Source organism: Ambystoma mexicanum, chromosome 5q, assembly GCF_040938575.1.
Source record: "Ambystoma mexicanum isolate Mex_15411 chromosome 5q, UKY_AmexF1_1, whole genome shotgun sequence".
In the NCBI taxonomy this organism is placed as follows: domain Eukaryota; kingdom Metazoa; phylum Chordata; class Amphibia; order Caudata; family Ambystomatidae; genus Ambystoma; species Ambystoma mexicanum.
The window spans coordinates 611,552,977-611,567,956 of record NC_090933.1 but is presented as its reverse complement, the minus strand read 5'-3'; the positions used below and the strand labels follow the sequence as shown (position 1 = coordinate 611,567,956).

Below are 14,980 nucleotides of genomic sequence, written 5' to 3'. Positions count from 1 at the left end.
GAAGTAAAATGTGTAACCCCTTTCATCAGGATGTTTAATTCTCCATGCATCTTGTAGATCATATATCTCCATTATGTCTGAAAGTCCAGTGCGTTCACTTCTCATTTGGCTTCTTATCTCGGGGTTGCCCGGTTCCCAGTCTTTGGTCGGGTCTGCCCACTGGTTAAAGTCTCCTCCAAGAACAACCTGGCCGGATGCTTCCAACATTATTTTAGGTATTGTCTTTTCTAGGAACTTGGCTTGTCCTGCATTGGGAGAGTGTATTACTGCGACTGTTACTTTGATCTTTGCGATTGTCCCAGATATCAGGAGAGCCCGCCCGCTTACATCAGACCAGGTCTTTTCCACTTCGAAGTTGATTCCTTTCTTGATCAGGATTCTGACCCCGCCTTTCCTGAGTGGACCCGAGCCCCAGAATTCCTTACCCCCTCTTTTTCCAAGTATTCCTCTCTCCTCCCCCTTGGCAAACTTTGTCTCTTGTAGAAGGAGAATGTCTATTTGAGATCTACGGAATTCCCTTGCCACTAGTGATCTCTTGGTCGGCGAGTTGAGGCCTTTCACGTTAAGTGTTCCTATCCTTAGGGACTCCCTACCCTTCTGCTCTTCAATTGGTGCCATTATTTCAGTATTTCGGTTGTGGATTCGAGACCCATTTGAAGTATGTATATTGGTCATAGGGACTCACGTCGTCTTGAGTGATCCTTCGTGTTGCCGGTATTGCTTCATCCTCTGTACATTTCTTGTCTGCCCCGCCCCCCCACCCTTCCCACATTGACGGCGTCCGTGCGGACCCAGGTGAAAACGCTGGTCCCGCATCGAACCACCTTTAGGGACCGTCGCCTCGGGTCCCCAAGACTATTATAACATCATAATCTTGATTGAGTCACCCTTCACCCCCCATCTTTGTGTACATGGTCTGGATCTTTTTTTGACCCTAGATATCATTACACAGTTCAGGCCATTGACATATGTATTAAAGTATATGTCGTCTTACCAGTGTTGTAGTTCATCAGTTCTCCCCCTCTGGGGGGTTATTACCTCTCTGAAATTTCCTTGATCCCTTGACACGTTTCCTTCTGGGGCCCTGTATACGCCATCCTCTTTCTTCGTAGCGTGGGTCTCCCCGATCATGTTCCTCTGCGCTTGATCCAAGGAGTTCGGAGATGTACGCCTTGATCTCCCCTTCTGAGCTCAGCTTGATTTTGTTTCCGTTATATTCAAAGGACAGAGAGAAGGGGTACCCCCACCTGTATCTTATGTTCTTTCCTTTCAGATGTTTGGTGATAGGCCCGCACGTGCGTCGGAGTGCCAGGGTCATGGATGATAGGTATATCGAGATTCGGGATCCTTGGAGGGTAATTGAGTCGCTACCTCTTGCTTTCTCGAGGATCCGTGTTTTGTCCTGAAAGCGGTGGAATCGAGCGAGGACAGATCTCGGTCCGCCTGGGGGCCCTCCGGCTCTGTGTATCCTCTCCGTCTTAGGTTCATCAACTGCATCGTCGGCAACTAAGAGTTTGATGATGTCGTGCAGGGTATTCTTCAGATCGCTCTCCGTTTCCCCTTCTCGTTCCGGGATTCCGAACATCCTCAGATTATTCCGCCTCTCCCGGTTTTCCAAGTCATCAAGCTTGAATTTGAAGCTCTCCTCTCGTTGCTCCAGTTCGGTCATCCGTTGGTCGAGGGGCGCTTCAAGAGCGTCTATGGGCACTTGATTGTTCTCGACCCCTTCGAGCCTCTCCTCCATGGTATCTAGACGTTGGGTAATCTTGTCAATTTTGGAGCCAATGCTGGAACCCATATTCTTTATTTCGCCCAGCAAGGCGGCAATGTCCCCTTTGGTAGCTGCTGATTCACTCTCCGAGGGATTTGGGTTCGCCATGGTATGGGCACAGTTTTCGGCAGAAGTCGAGGCGTAGGAGAATATGGCTAGTTTCTCCTTAATGTCCACTGGTTCTCCCAAAGTTCCTTAGTATCACCAATGCTGTTCGATGGGGAGACGGAGTCGGGGTCAGAGGAGGCACACGCCCCTGGATCGGGGGCCGTACCCTCTGCACTACGACATCAGTGTTCTCTGTAAGTTAGGTGTTTGCGGATATGCCCAGGGTGCGGGTTCAGTAATGCGCATGGGTTACCCAGAGTGCGCTTTGGGGGTGATTTCTTCTTGTGCAAGGCGAAACATTTAGGGCGCGAGGGGTCCGAGCCGCCGCTGCGTGTTGATGCCGCCATTGTTCACGGGGAGATGGGATGGGATGGGCGGGCCTACCGTCTCCCCGCTCAGCGCTGTTCCAGGGCCAAGCCTAGCCCGATCTCGCTCTTCGGAAACTCCGCTTACTCGACCGAGGCTGTCCCGCTCCTTTTGTGGCGCGGGACGTCGCTGGGAGTGCGAATTCCGTGGTCAGGGTTCTAGGTCTTTCAGGCGTCCTTCGTTTGGCAGGCCTAGGGTCCGCTTCCGACTGTTGCGCAGTTCCTTGCGAGCAGGCCGCGGAGCCGTTACGTGTGGCGTCTTTTTGATGGACGTATATCTCCGGTTTGCAGGGGTCGTTTTCGATCGGGTTTTCGACCAAACAGGGGGGGGCTCTATGCTGGCAGCACACCGACGTAGAATCTTGGGGGGTCGTCAAGTGGGGGCTCAATCCCTCTTAGGGACCCAAAGTGGCAGAGCTCACGCGAAGTCAGACCACATCCGCGCGCCCCCTGGTGGCCAGTCCGTTGAAACAGCTTTGATGTGACGAATGACCTTTCTTATGCTCTCCTGAAATATCTCCACTGACAAAGAGATACCAAAATGGAGTCTTTTATATCTGAAAAGCTCGACATCTGATGGTACCCATTATTGAGATCAAGGTTCGAGAGTATCTGGGCTCCATTCAGTAGACTGATCATGTCCTCCAGGTGCATTCCGGGATGTCTCTTACATCCAATGGCTTTGTTTGCCTGTCTCATATCAACGCATATCTGTATTGCACCAGGTGTGCCCTTTTTGGGAACAGCCACTATGAGAGAAACTAAGGGGGTAGGGCCGCTGGCTGGTTCAATTATGTCTTGTTCGTGTAGTCCTTGTATTTCTTTCTCCACTTGTGCTTGAAGGTGAAAAGGTATCCTCCTTGGATGTTGAGCAACGGGAGGGACGGACTCGTCCATATGCAGCATTATACGGACCCATTTGAGACACTCCAGACCGGTGAATAGTGCTGGCAAGGTCTGAACAATGAAGTTGTCATGTCACATAGTGTACGTTACTGCTGCGGTCTCCATTTTGTGCGCAGTAGGGCGACCTAACAGGTTTCTCCCAGGGAGCCCCATCTGCAATACGTGCAGCTCCGAGAGGGCATGTTTTACTTTGTACCAGAGAGTCATGGCGAACTTTTAGTGGTTGCGGACAGGGCCCTTTGCTCCCCATTGGAATATCCTCAACTCTGACAGAACCAGACGTGGAGGATTCGCCATCGTCCTGTATTCTGAGATACATATGATGTTGAGAGTGGCATCTATGTCGACCACAAAGTTTGCCAGATGATTCCCCTATCATCATGTTAACATCACTCTCGGGTGATGATGTCACTGCGTTCATCGTATATGCGTAGTCATGTGGTGCTCTTTCTTCCAGGAATGGGGGGCGACTGAGACCTTCCTGTGATTTGGCATACATGTCTCACAGCATCCCGTCGGGTATCTGTGTCTCTTCTGGGCATCTTACTGCGTGCAGGTTGTTCCCTTCTCAAGGTGGTATAGTTGGGCCCAGGAGCACTACTTGGCGAGGCATTGCACACGACTGCCAGATGATTTTCCCTACCACAGATGGTGCACTTTTGACCAAACGCCGGGCACTTCACGCCTGCATCATGTGGAAACAGAAGACTGCAGCGATAGCACCTGCCTGTGGAGATATACTTTCTTGCGAGGCTGCGTGCAGCGTAGCGGTTGAGCCCCCCTGGGTTACCGGATATATTTGCTCCTTTGCAGATCCCTTCTTACTTTCCATCTGATTTGCTTGCATATCGGCATGTGCATCGGTCCTGGCCATCTGCAATATGGTGTTCAGACAAAATGGCTCTCGCAGTAGCTTCTTCCTGAATGACGAAGATAGGCAGCCACCAATGATCCGGAGGCATATCGCTTCCTCGTTTGAGAACTTGTGGAACTCACAGTGCGCTAGCTTGCAAAGCCTGGTCGCAAATGCATCCATGGCTCTCCTGTGAGTTGGCATGCAGTGTTGAAGGTATGCCTTTCGTGGTCTATATTTTCTTATTGTGGATTGAAATAGGCGCACAGTGCCTCCTTCAGACCAACATAGGTTTTGACATCCTCTGGCGGGAAAGTGGGAATTAGTTCTTCCACGTCGTCTCCCACAAGGTTTTCCAGTAATCTTCTTGCAAATTGATTGGGTGCATTTTCATCATGAGCCTCCAGATAATTTTGAAATCACTGCAGCCATTTCTCCCACTGTGGTCCAAGAGAATGTTGATCCTGCATGTCAAACGGCACTGGCCTGCGAATCGCACTTGCATCCGGTATATTCATGCCGCTCTCCTTGGTCCTGGTCCTGTGCCGACATCTTGCAGGCAAAGTACAGCAGTACACTACTAGTGCCTCGTAGGGGAAGGAGAGAATTTTTTTGGTGCAGGACAAGGTCGCGTGTACTATCCCATCCTTGTTGCCATTGTCCTCTCGGGGTGAATACCCCTGTACGAGTGTTCCCTGAGGGAAAATAAACACACATAGACCAGTAGCGTGTCTCTAACCTCTATTCTATTTCGCGGCAACTGCCGAGCTCGAAAAGCGAGCCACGTGCAGTTGCCACAGTCCCGACCCCTGATTGGATGCCAGTGACGGTATGGAGCCGGGCCCAATTAACCGTGTCCTTGCCAGACACAACAGTCGACCTTATCTCATGAGCTATCCATATCTGTTTTAACTACATTTCCCATCAGCCCTAACCAGAATAGTCAATGATGAGGGATGATTGCAGTTATAGTCCAAATAAACTGAAGAGCGATAGGTTGCAGACCCCCTGATATAGTGAATGGACACAGGCTAGGACTGGCCTATTGGGCAATCAGGCAATGCCAAAAGTGCAGGTCCAACATGTTAGTGTGTGCCAGTTTGTTTGGCCAAAGTGGGTCAGTGTGATGAGGTATTTCACTGTGCAACTAGTAGTTTTGAGCAGTGTTATTGAACAACAATTTATTTTTTAAAAATAAAGCACAATGTGCAACTTATTATTACCAAAAATACCCCCCTTGTGTACTACTTAAAAAGTGTGCCACAAAAGGAACAAATTGCCATTGGTGCGTGAGCCAATTTTACGCTGCACTTCGACCCTAAATGGACACCCGAAGGTTGCTTCAAACAGGCTGGATACATCCATGATAGTTTCTACCTTAAGGCCCTATGTTGCATTTTGCGCTTTCCATACTGCCTAGGCTAGCCTGCCATCTCACCCCATCTGGCCCCCTCTCCTAGCGTGCAGCAGCAGCACCCTTCAGCTGGGACTTCAAGCAATCCAACCCAAGCAACTTTGAACGGTACAAAATGCTTGTGGTTTTCTCCAAATACGAGGTGACAACAAGGAGAAAACTCCCCACCTAATCCACTGTTAACATGTGCCCCTTTAGAAAACAAATTCATTATAAAACACCATAAAGCGTATCACTTACAAGGCTCTCTGTGTAACAAGTCTGGAACACCAGGGCCCTCATTCTAAAAAAGGTGGTGATGCTACTACCAATCTTAAATGGAAAATACAGCAAGTGGTAAAATAAACAGACCTAAGAAAAATCCGTTAGCACAGAATCTGCTGCACCAATGTATATTGGATTTGCTGCTGAAGGTAAATTTACCACAACTGGTATATATATCACTGTCGGCGGTAAGCACATTGCTACCAGAAAATCCTAGCACAGTAAATGTTTTAAAACCGAGCTAATAATCTACAAAAATAATATCAGCTCTGAGTTGGTCTTAAATATTGTATTAACTAAACAGCAGCTCCGGTGAAATGTGTATCTAGTCTGCTGCCACAAAACACTCAAGTAAAGTTTGCAAAACATTTTATCTACAGAGACTTTAAGACTGCTACAAAAATGTGTATATTTCATAGCTGGTGGTAGTCAAGGCAGTATTATGATTTTGACCAGAGATCTACTTACACCTCTGGTGATCATTAACTCTTGGGATATTTACCTCCATGCTATTTAACACCAGTGGTAAAGCCATACAACCAGCGGTAATACAGAATAACCATGCTGCAAAACATTAACCACTTGGGGGATCGAAATTCTTGGCAGAGCAGTACATTAAGGATTTCTTACAGAATTGGAAATTGTTAACTCCAAAATGACAAAGTAAGCCCGATGCTGCAAGCTACAACCCCCATTTACTGTATAACCTGATAGGAGAAAGTATCCAACGGTGCAGTGCTTTCTCAGTCCTTGTAGACAAACTCTGATACTCACTTCTGGCCTTATGCCATGAACCCATATACAGCAAATTAGGTAAATTACTCAAGACATGGCTCTTCCAGAACTAGCCCCCCGGAACCCCAAGTATGCACACAGGGCCTTCGATAAGTGAGCATGAATTCTTGAAGGAGATGGCGATGAGGGGGTGAGATAGCATTGTGTGTTTTAATATGCCTTTTATCCGTTCTCATTAGTTTTAGTGCATGTTTTAATAGATGTTTACATGCATAAAATGGTTTGCTGAAATCAGACTTAATTTACCAAGATAATTTGTATGTACGTTATTGCAGCTCAAATAAAAAAATATTCTTGTATTCACCACTTCTTGGTTTTCTAACGACATCTTTCCGATTTGGAGGAGTCGGCTCAAATGTCGGTCGCAGCACACTATGCCTGTAGAGCCAAACCTAATCTCACCAATGAGGCCTAACAGGGTTAACATTCATATGGAGTGGTTACATTCCCAGGCTGATAGGACATGGCCTCACAAATTGAGCTTTAATGTTCTTTTGGGGGCAACGTTTAAATTAAATTGCTTAACGTTGTTACCCCTGTGAAGTGACAAACAAGTTAAACACAGCAGAATCAAGTGCTGGATCAAGAAACATTAGTAAAGAATTTTGGGTTTTCTCAAAGCAGGGACATTCTGCCAGAAGCACAAGGGAAACTTTAGGGTGGTAACGTCAAAACGCATTACTGCTAAGCTGGCTCGCTGTATGATAACCTTCATTGACAAGACCATCAAACCTTGAGGGAGTGTAAGTTAGGCAGGTATATGCAGAATAACTACTCTGATTCATCTTCCGCAGGTGACCCCTTTACGATACCTCCACTGCCGTAGCTTCAGCCCGGACGAGTATCAGTTAGAACCTAATATCCTGGACCAGACCTTGTATAACAATGAGAGACACAAACAATAAATACCCTTCCCAAGAGGAGGCTTGGTGTAGGGTGCATGGCTCCCCCATGTTTGCTTCTGACAAACAACCCCACTCAACCCAAATAGGTGCCAGCCTACTCCCTAATGGGCAGAGTATAAAGAGTGCTACAAGAGAAGGTTGTTGAGTAAAGCAATAAGGGTGGTCACAAGTGGAATGTCAAAGAAGGATGTTACAGGGTAGGGCAGGGCTACCCACATTCCAGGGATTTACACAAACTAGGGAAAACAGATCTTGGAAGTCCTACTGGTACCACCGGAGAAGGATTTCAGAAATGGGAGCATGAACAAGCAAGTGTCTACTTGTATTCGCAGCCATGCCAACTGCAACATGTTGACTGAACCAAGAAATAACATTCTGAAACACTAACAGTAAGAACTGATAAATGCAGAGACAGGCTCCTAAGCAGGGGGCAGGGTTTCTGGCAGATCATGAAGGAAATGGTGGGGTTTGTCTTTGCCACCATGGACGAGGCACAACCGCCCACTTTAAGTGCTTTCTTCTTAAGTATGTTTCCAGTGCTGGGAAAGGCTGTGGCTACTTTTTCAGTTACTTTGATTAATTGGTCTCAAGTGGCACAGGGTACGTAAAGAGTGATCAGTCAGCGGCAGGACTTTTGCCATTGAAACCCACTCTTCCCATCTACAGGATGCTATGCCGTAGACGTAGTGTCACGAGCATGCCCTAGAGGTAGACCTGTCACAGACACAGTCTATATCCCTTGCTCATGTACAGCACACCACTGGGACAGATATGCCAAGTATTTTAGATATGCTCTTACTTTACATGTCCATTACCAATCAGGTGAACAGGCGGTGGCCGTTTTGTCTTCTAGAAGGAAGGTTGTCAAGGTTACAGTAGTCACACATGCTTGTAGATGAGATAGTCTCCCATCAGAACCAAAACAAAACGCCACAGCCACAAACAATGATGTAGAGTAACTGCCATGGGCACTATTTGCTCCCACAAGTTACATTTTAATGATCGGCTAGTGAACAAAATCAACATCATATTGAGAAGGTGATTCTGTGTGTAGCATTTGCATATCAAATGTTCCTGAATGCCTGTGCACGTGGACACAACCTAGATGGGAGGAGGGTAAGACAAGCAGAGGATGGTGACAGGAGTAGATTATAACCGGGGTCCGTAACCTTTAGAAATAAACGTACCGTTCACATTTCACCCGTGGCATACACTGTGGAAGAGATATATAGAGGATACTACAAGTTACTTACTAAAGTGGCTCTTCTCCTGGTAGTACTTAGATTCCTGGGGATAGCCATACCCTCACTCCTGAAAACACAGCGTTTCTTGCAAAGCATTGAAATAGTGAAAGAAGCCCATCCACAGCTTAATCCAAGCTTCATTTGTGCCCCTGTACCATTATCTCTGCAAAAGTCGCAGCAGAGAATACAGGAAGATAGTAAGGAGGGAACATGGGCTACCAATAAAGAACTCACTTCAGAAAGTGTCAGGGGTCCAGTCTTATGCCCGTCATCACCCGCACAAGCGATCCATCTGCTCCATTCCTGGTGCCTGCACACCCACTACGCAATCCTACATCATGGCCCGTATCGAAGGTGCTTGAAGTGCACTCCCTAAATCTGTCTTTGTCCTTCTTGAGATGTGGCTATCCTCTCTGGGTACATGAGGGTTACCTCTGCAGCAGGTAGCGTTCTGTCACTTTTAACTCTCCTGCAAAGGGCAGCCTGACACTATAGTCCCCCCAATTCTTTTCAGATGGACTCCAAAGCTGGGCCGCCTCAGAGGTCGTGGGTAGTCGGAATGGTGCACAGGGTGCAGTGGCCTCTCCGCTACAGCAAGTGGGAATGGGGAGGGCAATGCAGGTTGGAGGCATTATAAACAAGATTTCCAATTCTCCTTCTGATCTACAGGGTATCCGCTGGCTAACCAACATGGGCCCCAATCTCGTCTCTGGTTCTCGCACTTGTTGCTTTCTCCATCAAAAGGCTCGGGGTCATACTCTTTTCTTCTTTCTAGGGATTGATGTCATTCTGTGGAGTATACGCCCCTCTATAAAAAAAGCTAAATGTGTTCCAAATTGCTTTACAGCAGAGGCAGCCGGGATTTAGACCCACTGTGATGTTATTGTTAATCTTTGCATTTCTTGATAAAGTCTTCCATCTTAAAACTCTTACGCCTGGACCAGGTGGCCCCTACCTTAGAAGGTGAAACTGGCTTTCTTTCAAGCGGACTGACATTTTTGGTTACAGAAGGGTCACTCTTGTCTACAATGGTTACCATGCAGTTGTCCACAAATCCCATGATGGGCCACCGTTACGCTTAACCGACAAGAAGAAGGCAACTCTGAGTGCATATACCACAAACCTTGAAAAGTGAGCAACTTGAACTTAACGGTATGTCCCGTCACCTTTCCTCCAAACTCTTGGGCTGGTTTATGAAGTACCAAAAAGCCATAAAGGGGAGGATGGCAGTAAGCCTCTCTAACCGATTATGTTCTCGACCAGCACCAGGTCAAAAAGAGCATCAGATCAGGAACTGGGGTTCAGATGGTAATGCTTATAGAAGGAATGTAGCAAGGATCGAAATTGGGATTTGTTAACCAGGAGCAAAAAGCAGCTTATGGGTATCCGGCATAGCCAGTTAGGCAGGAGCTACCTCTGGGCAACCAGGAGCTAGGCCAGACAGTGCAGCAAATCTAATTATGTGCAAGATGCAAACTCTTGTCCATTTAATTATCCAATATGCTCTACATGTCCCTTAATTGTGTTCTTTATCGTCCTTCATATACATCCCCAAACATAATTAGTTAATATCACATAGATGCCTTTGTATGGCACCACTTGCCCCAGGAGTCAAAGTAGCTCCAGGCTCCCCTTGGCTGCAACCAGGAGCTAAATAGCTCCCAGCTCCTGGAAATTTCGAACCCTGATTTAGCATAGCCCCAGTTTCTACTTTGCAGAATACAATTAAGGGCAAGTGTCATTGAATCACCACTAACACTGTGTTTGTCCTTACAGCCCTGTGGGAGGGGGGATCTTCTAGCTTTCGTATAGATCCAGAATTCAAAAACCTAGCCAGCAGGCCAGGGAAAGCTTGCAAGTCTTCTTCTCCATGAAGGTGTCCAGTCAAAAAGACTATGCAAGGCTCTGAGAAATACTGGAAATGATGGCCGAGGTAGAAGTAGTTCCAAATCCAGAATGAGTACCTATAGGTCTATGTCTATGCCGTAATTTAAGCAAAATTACGTCTCAAGCCAAGGTTCCTATGCTTAGCCCATTGCTAAAGGATTCCTTCTTTGGGAGACCTCTGGAGCAAAGGGTTGACCTGCACCATACCTCATTGCAGTCAGCTCTGGATGCTATTTATACACTTATACCAAGCACAGAGCAGAGCACAGCAAAAGAAATCTAGCAACTGACAACAGCACCATTAGGGATTTCCTCACAGTCAAGCGGAAAGGAAATGGCGTAAGTCTCTCATTGATGAACATAAAACAGAGTGGACCAATCAATGCACAGGCTGAATATATTATTGCCTCCAAGAGGGAGATCTAGAACAGCAAAATCTCCTCACCAAAAAATGCTACTAAAGAACCTTTTTTGCCTTTTACGTACCCTTGAAAATGGCTATTGTAGAACTACTAGCCCTCCTGCCTCGTCTAACTGAATTAACAAACTCTTGGGGCATTTCAATCAAAAAATTATCAAGAACAGGGATATCAAAGCAGAATTGTCCTTTAATCGGCGTTCTGACACTTCCTTTAACTCCATAGATCCCTCCCTTGGGCCTTTGAGATCTAGGAGCAACGTAATCCTAAAGTTCACTTTCTGCCCTGTGTCCAACAATGAAATTTCCACATGTATCCATGAGCTCAAAGCCACTAACTACACCAGTGGCGTGTGCCACGGTAAAGTTATAAAGGAATGTGCTCCACGTTTGGCACAAGCCATTATTGTTATGGTCAATGAGAGTTTTTCCACTGGCATTATACTGGACTCTCTAAAAGAGACTTGTATTACCCGCATCTTAAAAAAAGCTTCTTTGAAACCCTCTGACCCTGGTGATTATCGGCATATTACCAATGCCAGCTTCCTTCTCAAAATCTTGGACAGAACTGCTTATTTAGAGTTACAGCATTTTGTTATTTCTCACAACCTACTGGCCACTCACCTGTCGGGATTTCGAAAAGCACACAGCACAAACTTCTATGTTGGACATTCAGTCCGGCATCTTGATATTTTGGAGGGTGGGGTGATGATGAAGCTGGCTTGCTGATGTTTTTGGATCTCTCAGTGGCATTCGATGTGCTTCATCATGACATGATATTGTCAAAACCTACAGAGGGTCTTGAACCTGACCACCTTGACATCAGCTGGATTAGTAAGGCCTGCTATTTTGATAATGTCCCAAACATGCTCAGTCAACCTTTTTCCAGACACCTGCCTTGGGGCTGATCTGTTACAATTTGGAGTTCTACAGAGCCATCAGGTTGCACTCTGGTAGTATGAGAGCTGGCATCCTTCGGATAAACCCAAGTAACAGTAACAATGCCCACAAAGGTAGCAAATACAGTGTTAGCCCCTATGGGTCAATACATTATCTCAGGTCAACCCTGGTAATAGGTTCTGTTAGACCATGGGCAAGGAAATCTGCTCGTTTCTCATTGTTAGCCAATGTGCTGGCCTCAAACCGTGAATGTGACACCTCAGGTAATTGGTCCCAGCAGACCCTACAAATGGGTGCCGATATGAACACATGTAGTGGATCCTCGAAGTTTCCAGGGGAAAAGCTGGAGCAGGCCCCCACAAACCCATATGTGTCCCTTCCCTAGCCTTCGACACCTAAGAGTATAACTGGTACTGGGGGGTCTGCCGGAAAAGAGGAACACTCTGCTCACCTTTTAATGAAAGAGGTATGTTTGCATAGAAGGCTTTCTCCAAATGAAGCTGGGAACAGCTGCTCGCAGGACCTAAAACTGGGAAAATAAACATTTACTTCTAGTGCTATTAATCCAGTCCTGTGCTGTGAAGAAAAGGACTGGAGGTGTAAGTGGAGAGTCCATCATGGTATGGCAGGGCCATACTGGCTTCATTTCCATAAAACTGTGTCTCGGACCCATCACGTCTTAATGGATATACCCACAAGTATAGAGGAAAGGGATGGGACATAGGTGTACACGGATATTTAAGTGATATGCAGAAAGTTTGGGTCATAGGTTCTTCGAAATGCAAAAAGAAACATTGAAGAACAATAAGAAGCAACCGAGGAGTGAGTAGGTTTGTACACTTGTACAGAGCCAAAATAAACATAATTGTATACAGGCGCGAAGGACCTTATGCAGTCCAGCTAGAAAAAGTCATTGTTTACTGAAGGTTTTTCAAAAGGGACCATCACATGAACTTTTGCCACCAAAGGAACCACAAAGTCGCAAACTCCCAATTCCTAGGTCCACACACCATGCACTCCCCCCACCCTACCTAAGGCTCGGCGATCTGCTCGCCACATTCTCCTCCCCTGGTTGCTTGTAGATTCCTTGCTGCCAATAGCCCACCCTTGCCTCCCCAGTTAGACCCCTGTTCCCTTTTTTCTGCCTCTGTGGTCTTCCTCTTATGATTGCAAAGCACTCTGTTCCTTCCTAAAGCTTGGTCCGCCCTCAATAAATACTCTTAAAATATTACAAACAATACTCCACATCCACCTGAAGACCTTGCATCGGCCTCCAACAGTGCGTTCTCCCACCCGCAGCATTTTAATTCCTGCTTCCGTGCAAGATTATGGCATCAGTCAAGTCAATCCGAGGATGCAAATAATTTATTGGACATCGCCTACGATCAGCGCCCAGTTGAGGAATATTTTCTCCGTTAACGTCTAAGTACGTGGTACCTTGGTTGACGGGGCACAATTTCCACTTTACGACAACTAGACCTGACATGCCTCCTTGGTCATGTTGCACTCAGAACTCCATGTCAACACTTGGACTTTCTTCAATCTTTCTGCCTTCAAAGAATTCAATGCATTTAATAAACCATTTTGTAGGCTTCATCCCTTAATGCCCTACATATTCGATCAGGGATGTGATATTATTGCTTCTTTTTGATTCCTAGTGGTTTCTCTATCATGGATTCTTATTCTTGAAATTGCCTTTGTCTGGACTTCATATTTTTCTCTACAACTGCTTTGTAAGTTTGGGGTTTGCTTGCCTTACCCATCACCTCTTGGTGATACCAATTATATAGAAAACTCCTGCAAGCCTCCCCTAACCCCCCGCTTTTGGAACGTGCCGCATTGCAGAGCCAGTGGAGAATGTATTCCCTCACTTTGGAGTATAGCTGGGGTTTCGGTGCTGTGCAAGCGCAAGAACGATGCATTCAAACTTTTTTTCTTAGCCCTCCACCAGCCCAGAGACTTTCCCACAGCCACAGTATACAAGGACGAACCGCACTAGCGTGTTTCAATGATGGGAAGTGGCTGCTTCTTATAGGCCATCCTTTCCCGCCTCCTGCACACTGGCGTGACGAATCTGAAAGACATGAGCATCCCCCCAGCCCCCAACACAAAAAAAACTCTGCAAGTGTAGATTATTGTAAAATGTACTGGAGCTTGCTTTGGTCAATTATCAACTCAATGGTTTATTAAGTACTGGAAACACGTCCGGCCCACACGCTGTCTTAGTTGGCGGGTTCCCCCGGGGCTCCAGGCTAAACTAATATAGGCTGAATTTTCGCAGCTATGACGTCAACGTCGAGAGCGTTTCCAGTTGATGTTAATAAGCCGCCAAGCACTAGTCCGCTTGACAACCATGTCACAAAGCACATTTCGTTTTTTATTTATTTATTTTTTTACATTTTAGAACAATTTTCCTTTGGGTTCTTTACAACTTTAAAAGCGCAGCAATTTATATGATCTTGTGTGTCCCTAGAAAACAAGTTACCGGTTTTATCAACGTAAGAGAAAGCTGCTCTATAATTCTTAATTCCAAGTTCACTCAAGTTACAGAAAACCTGATCCAACCATGGCAAACACGGAATTGCTGAAAATGCGCGAAGCCAACGGCTCATACTGCACGTATGTGGAAACAGATGCCATGGCTGTTTATTTCCCAGGCTTGCAGACGCTTTTTTTCATGTTTGCAGCTGAATTCGTAAGGGGGGGAGGGGTTGCCGGGGGATGCGGGTAATGGGAAATAAAGCAGTCATTCCCGGCCTGGGAAAAGAACATTAAGTCACGAGGAATGCTACGGTTCAACAAAACAAAAACACAAGAAAATGCACACACTGTAAAGAATCCAAGTGCACGCTTCTCGCCAGCCATCGCGCACAGTAGGTCCCTCACCACAGTAACAATATACAGGCAACTTGAACACACTCTCATGCGGCCTTTATGTTCAGTATAGCGTTTGGCAAGTGCTGCCCTTCACGTGCTTCTAGTTAGTGCTCACTTCCTGGAAACAGAACTCGAGACCACACGGCCTGCATTATTGATGGGTTTTTACCTCAGCCTGGCGCAGGAGTCATGAAGCTTTATAGTTATCTGGCAGTCGTGACGCCGAGTGGAATTACTTAGCGTGGCCTCCAGGCCCCTCCTCCTCCGGTACGC

At 46.5% G+C, this 14,980-nt stretch overlaps 1 protein-coding gene across 2 annotated transcripts in view; it reads right to left on the bottom strand.

The window, feature by feature from the left end:
• The window catches only part of FAM110B (family with sequence similarity 110 member B), a 710,699-nt gene that overhangs the window by 421,327 nt on the left and 274,392 nt on the right, over positions 1-14,980 (bottom strand). The window lies entirely within an intron of this gene.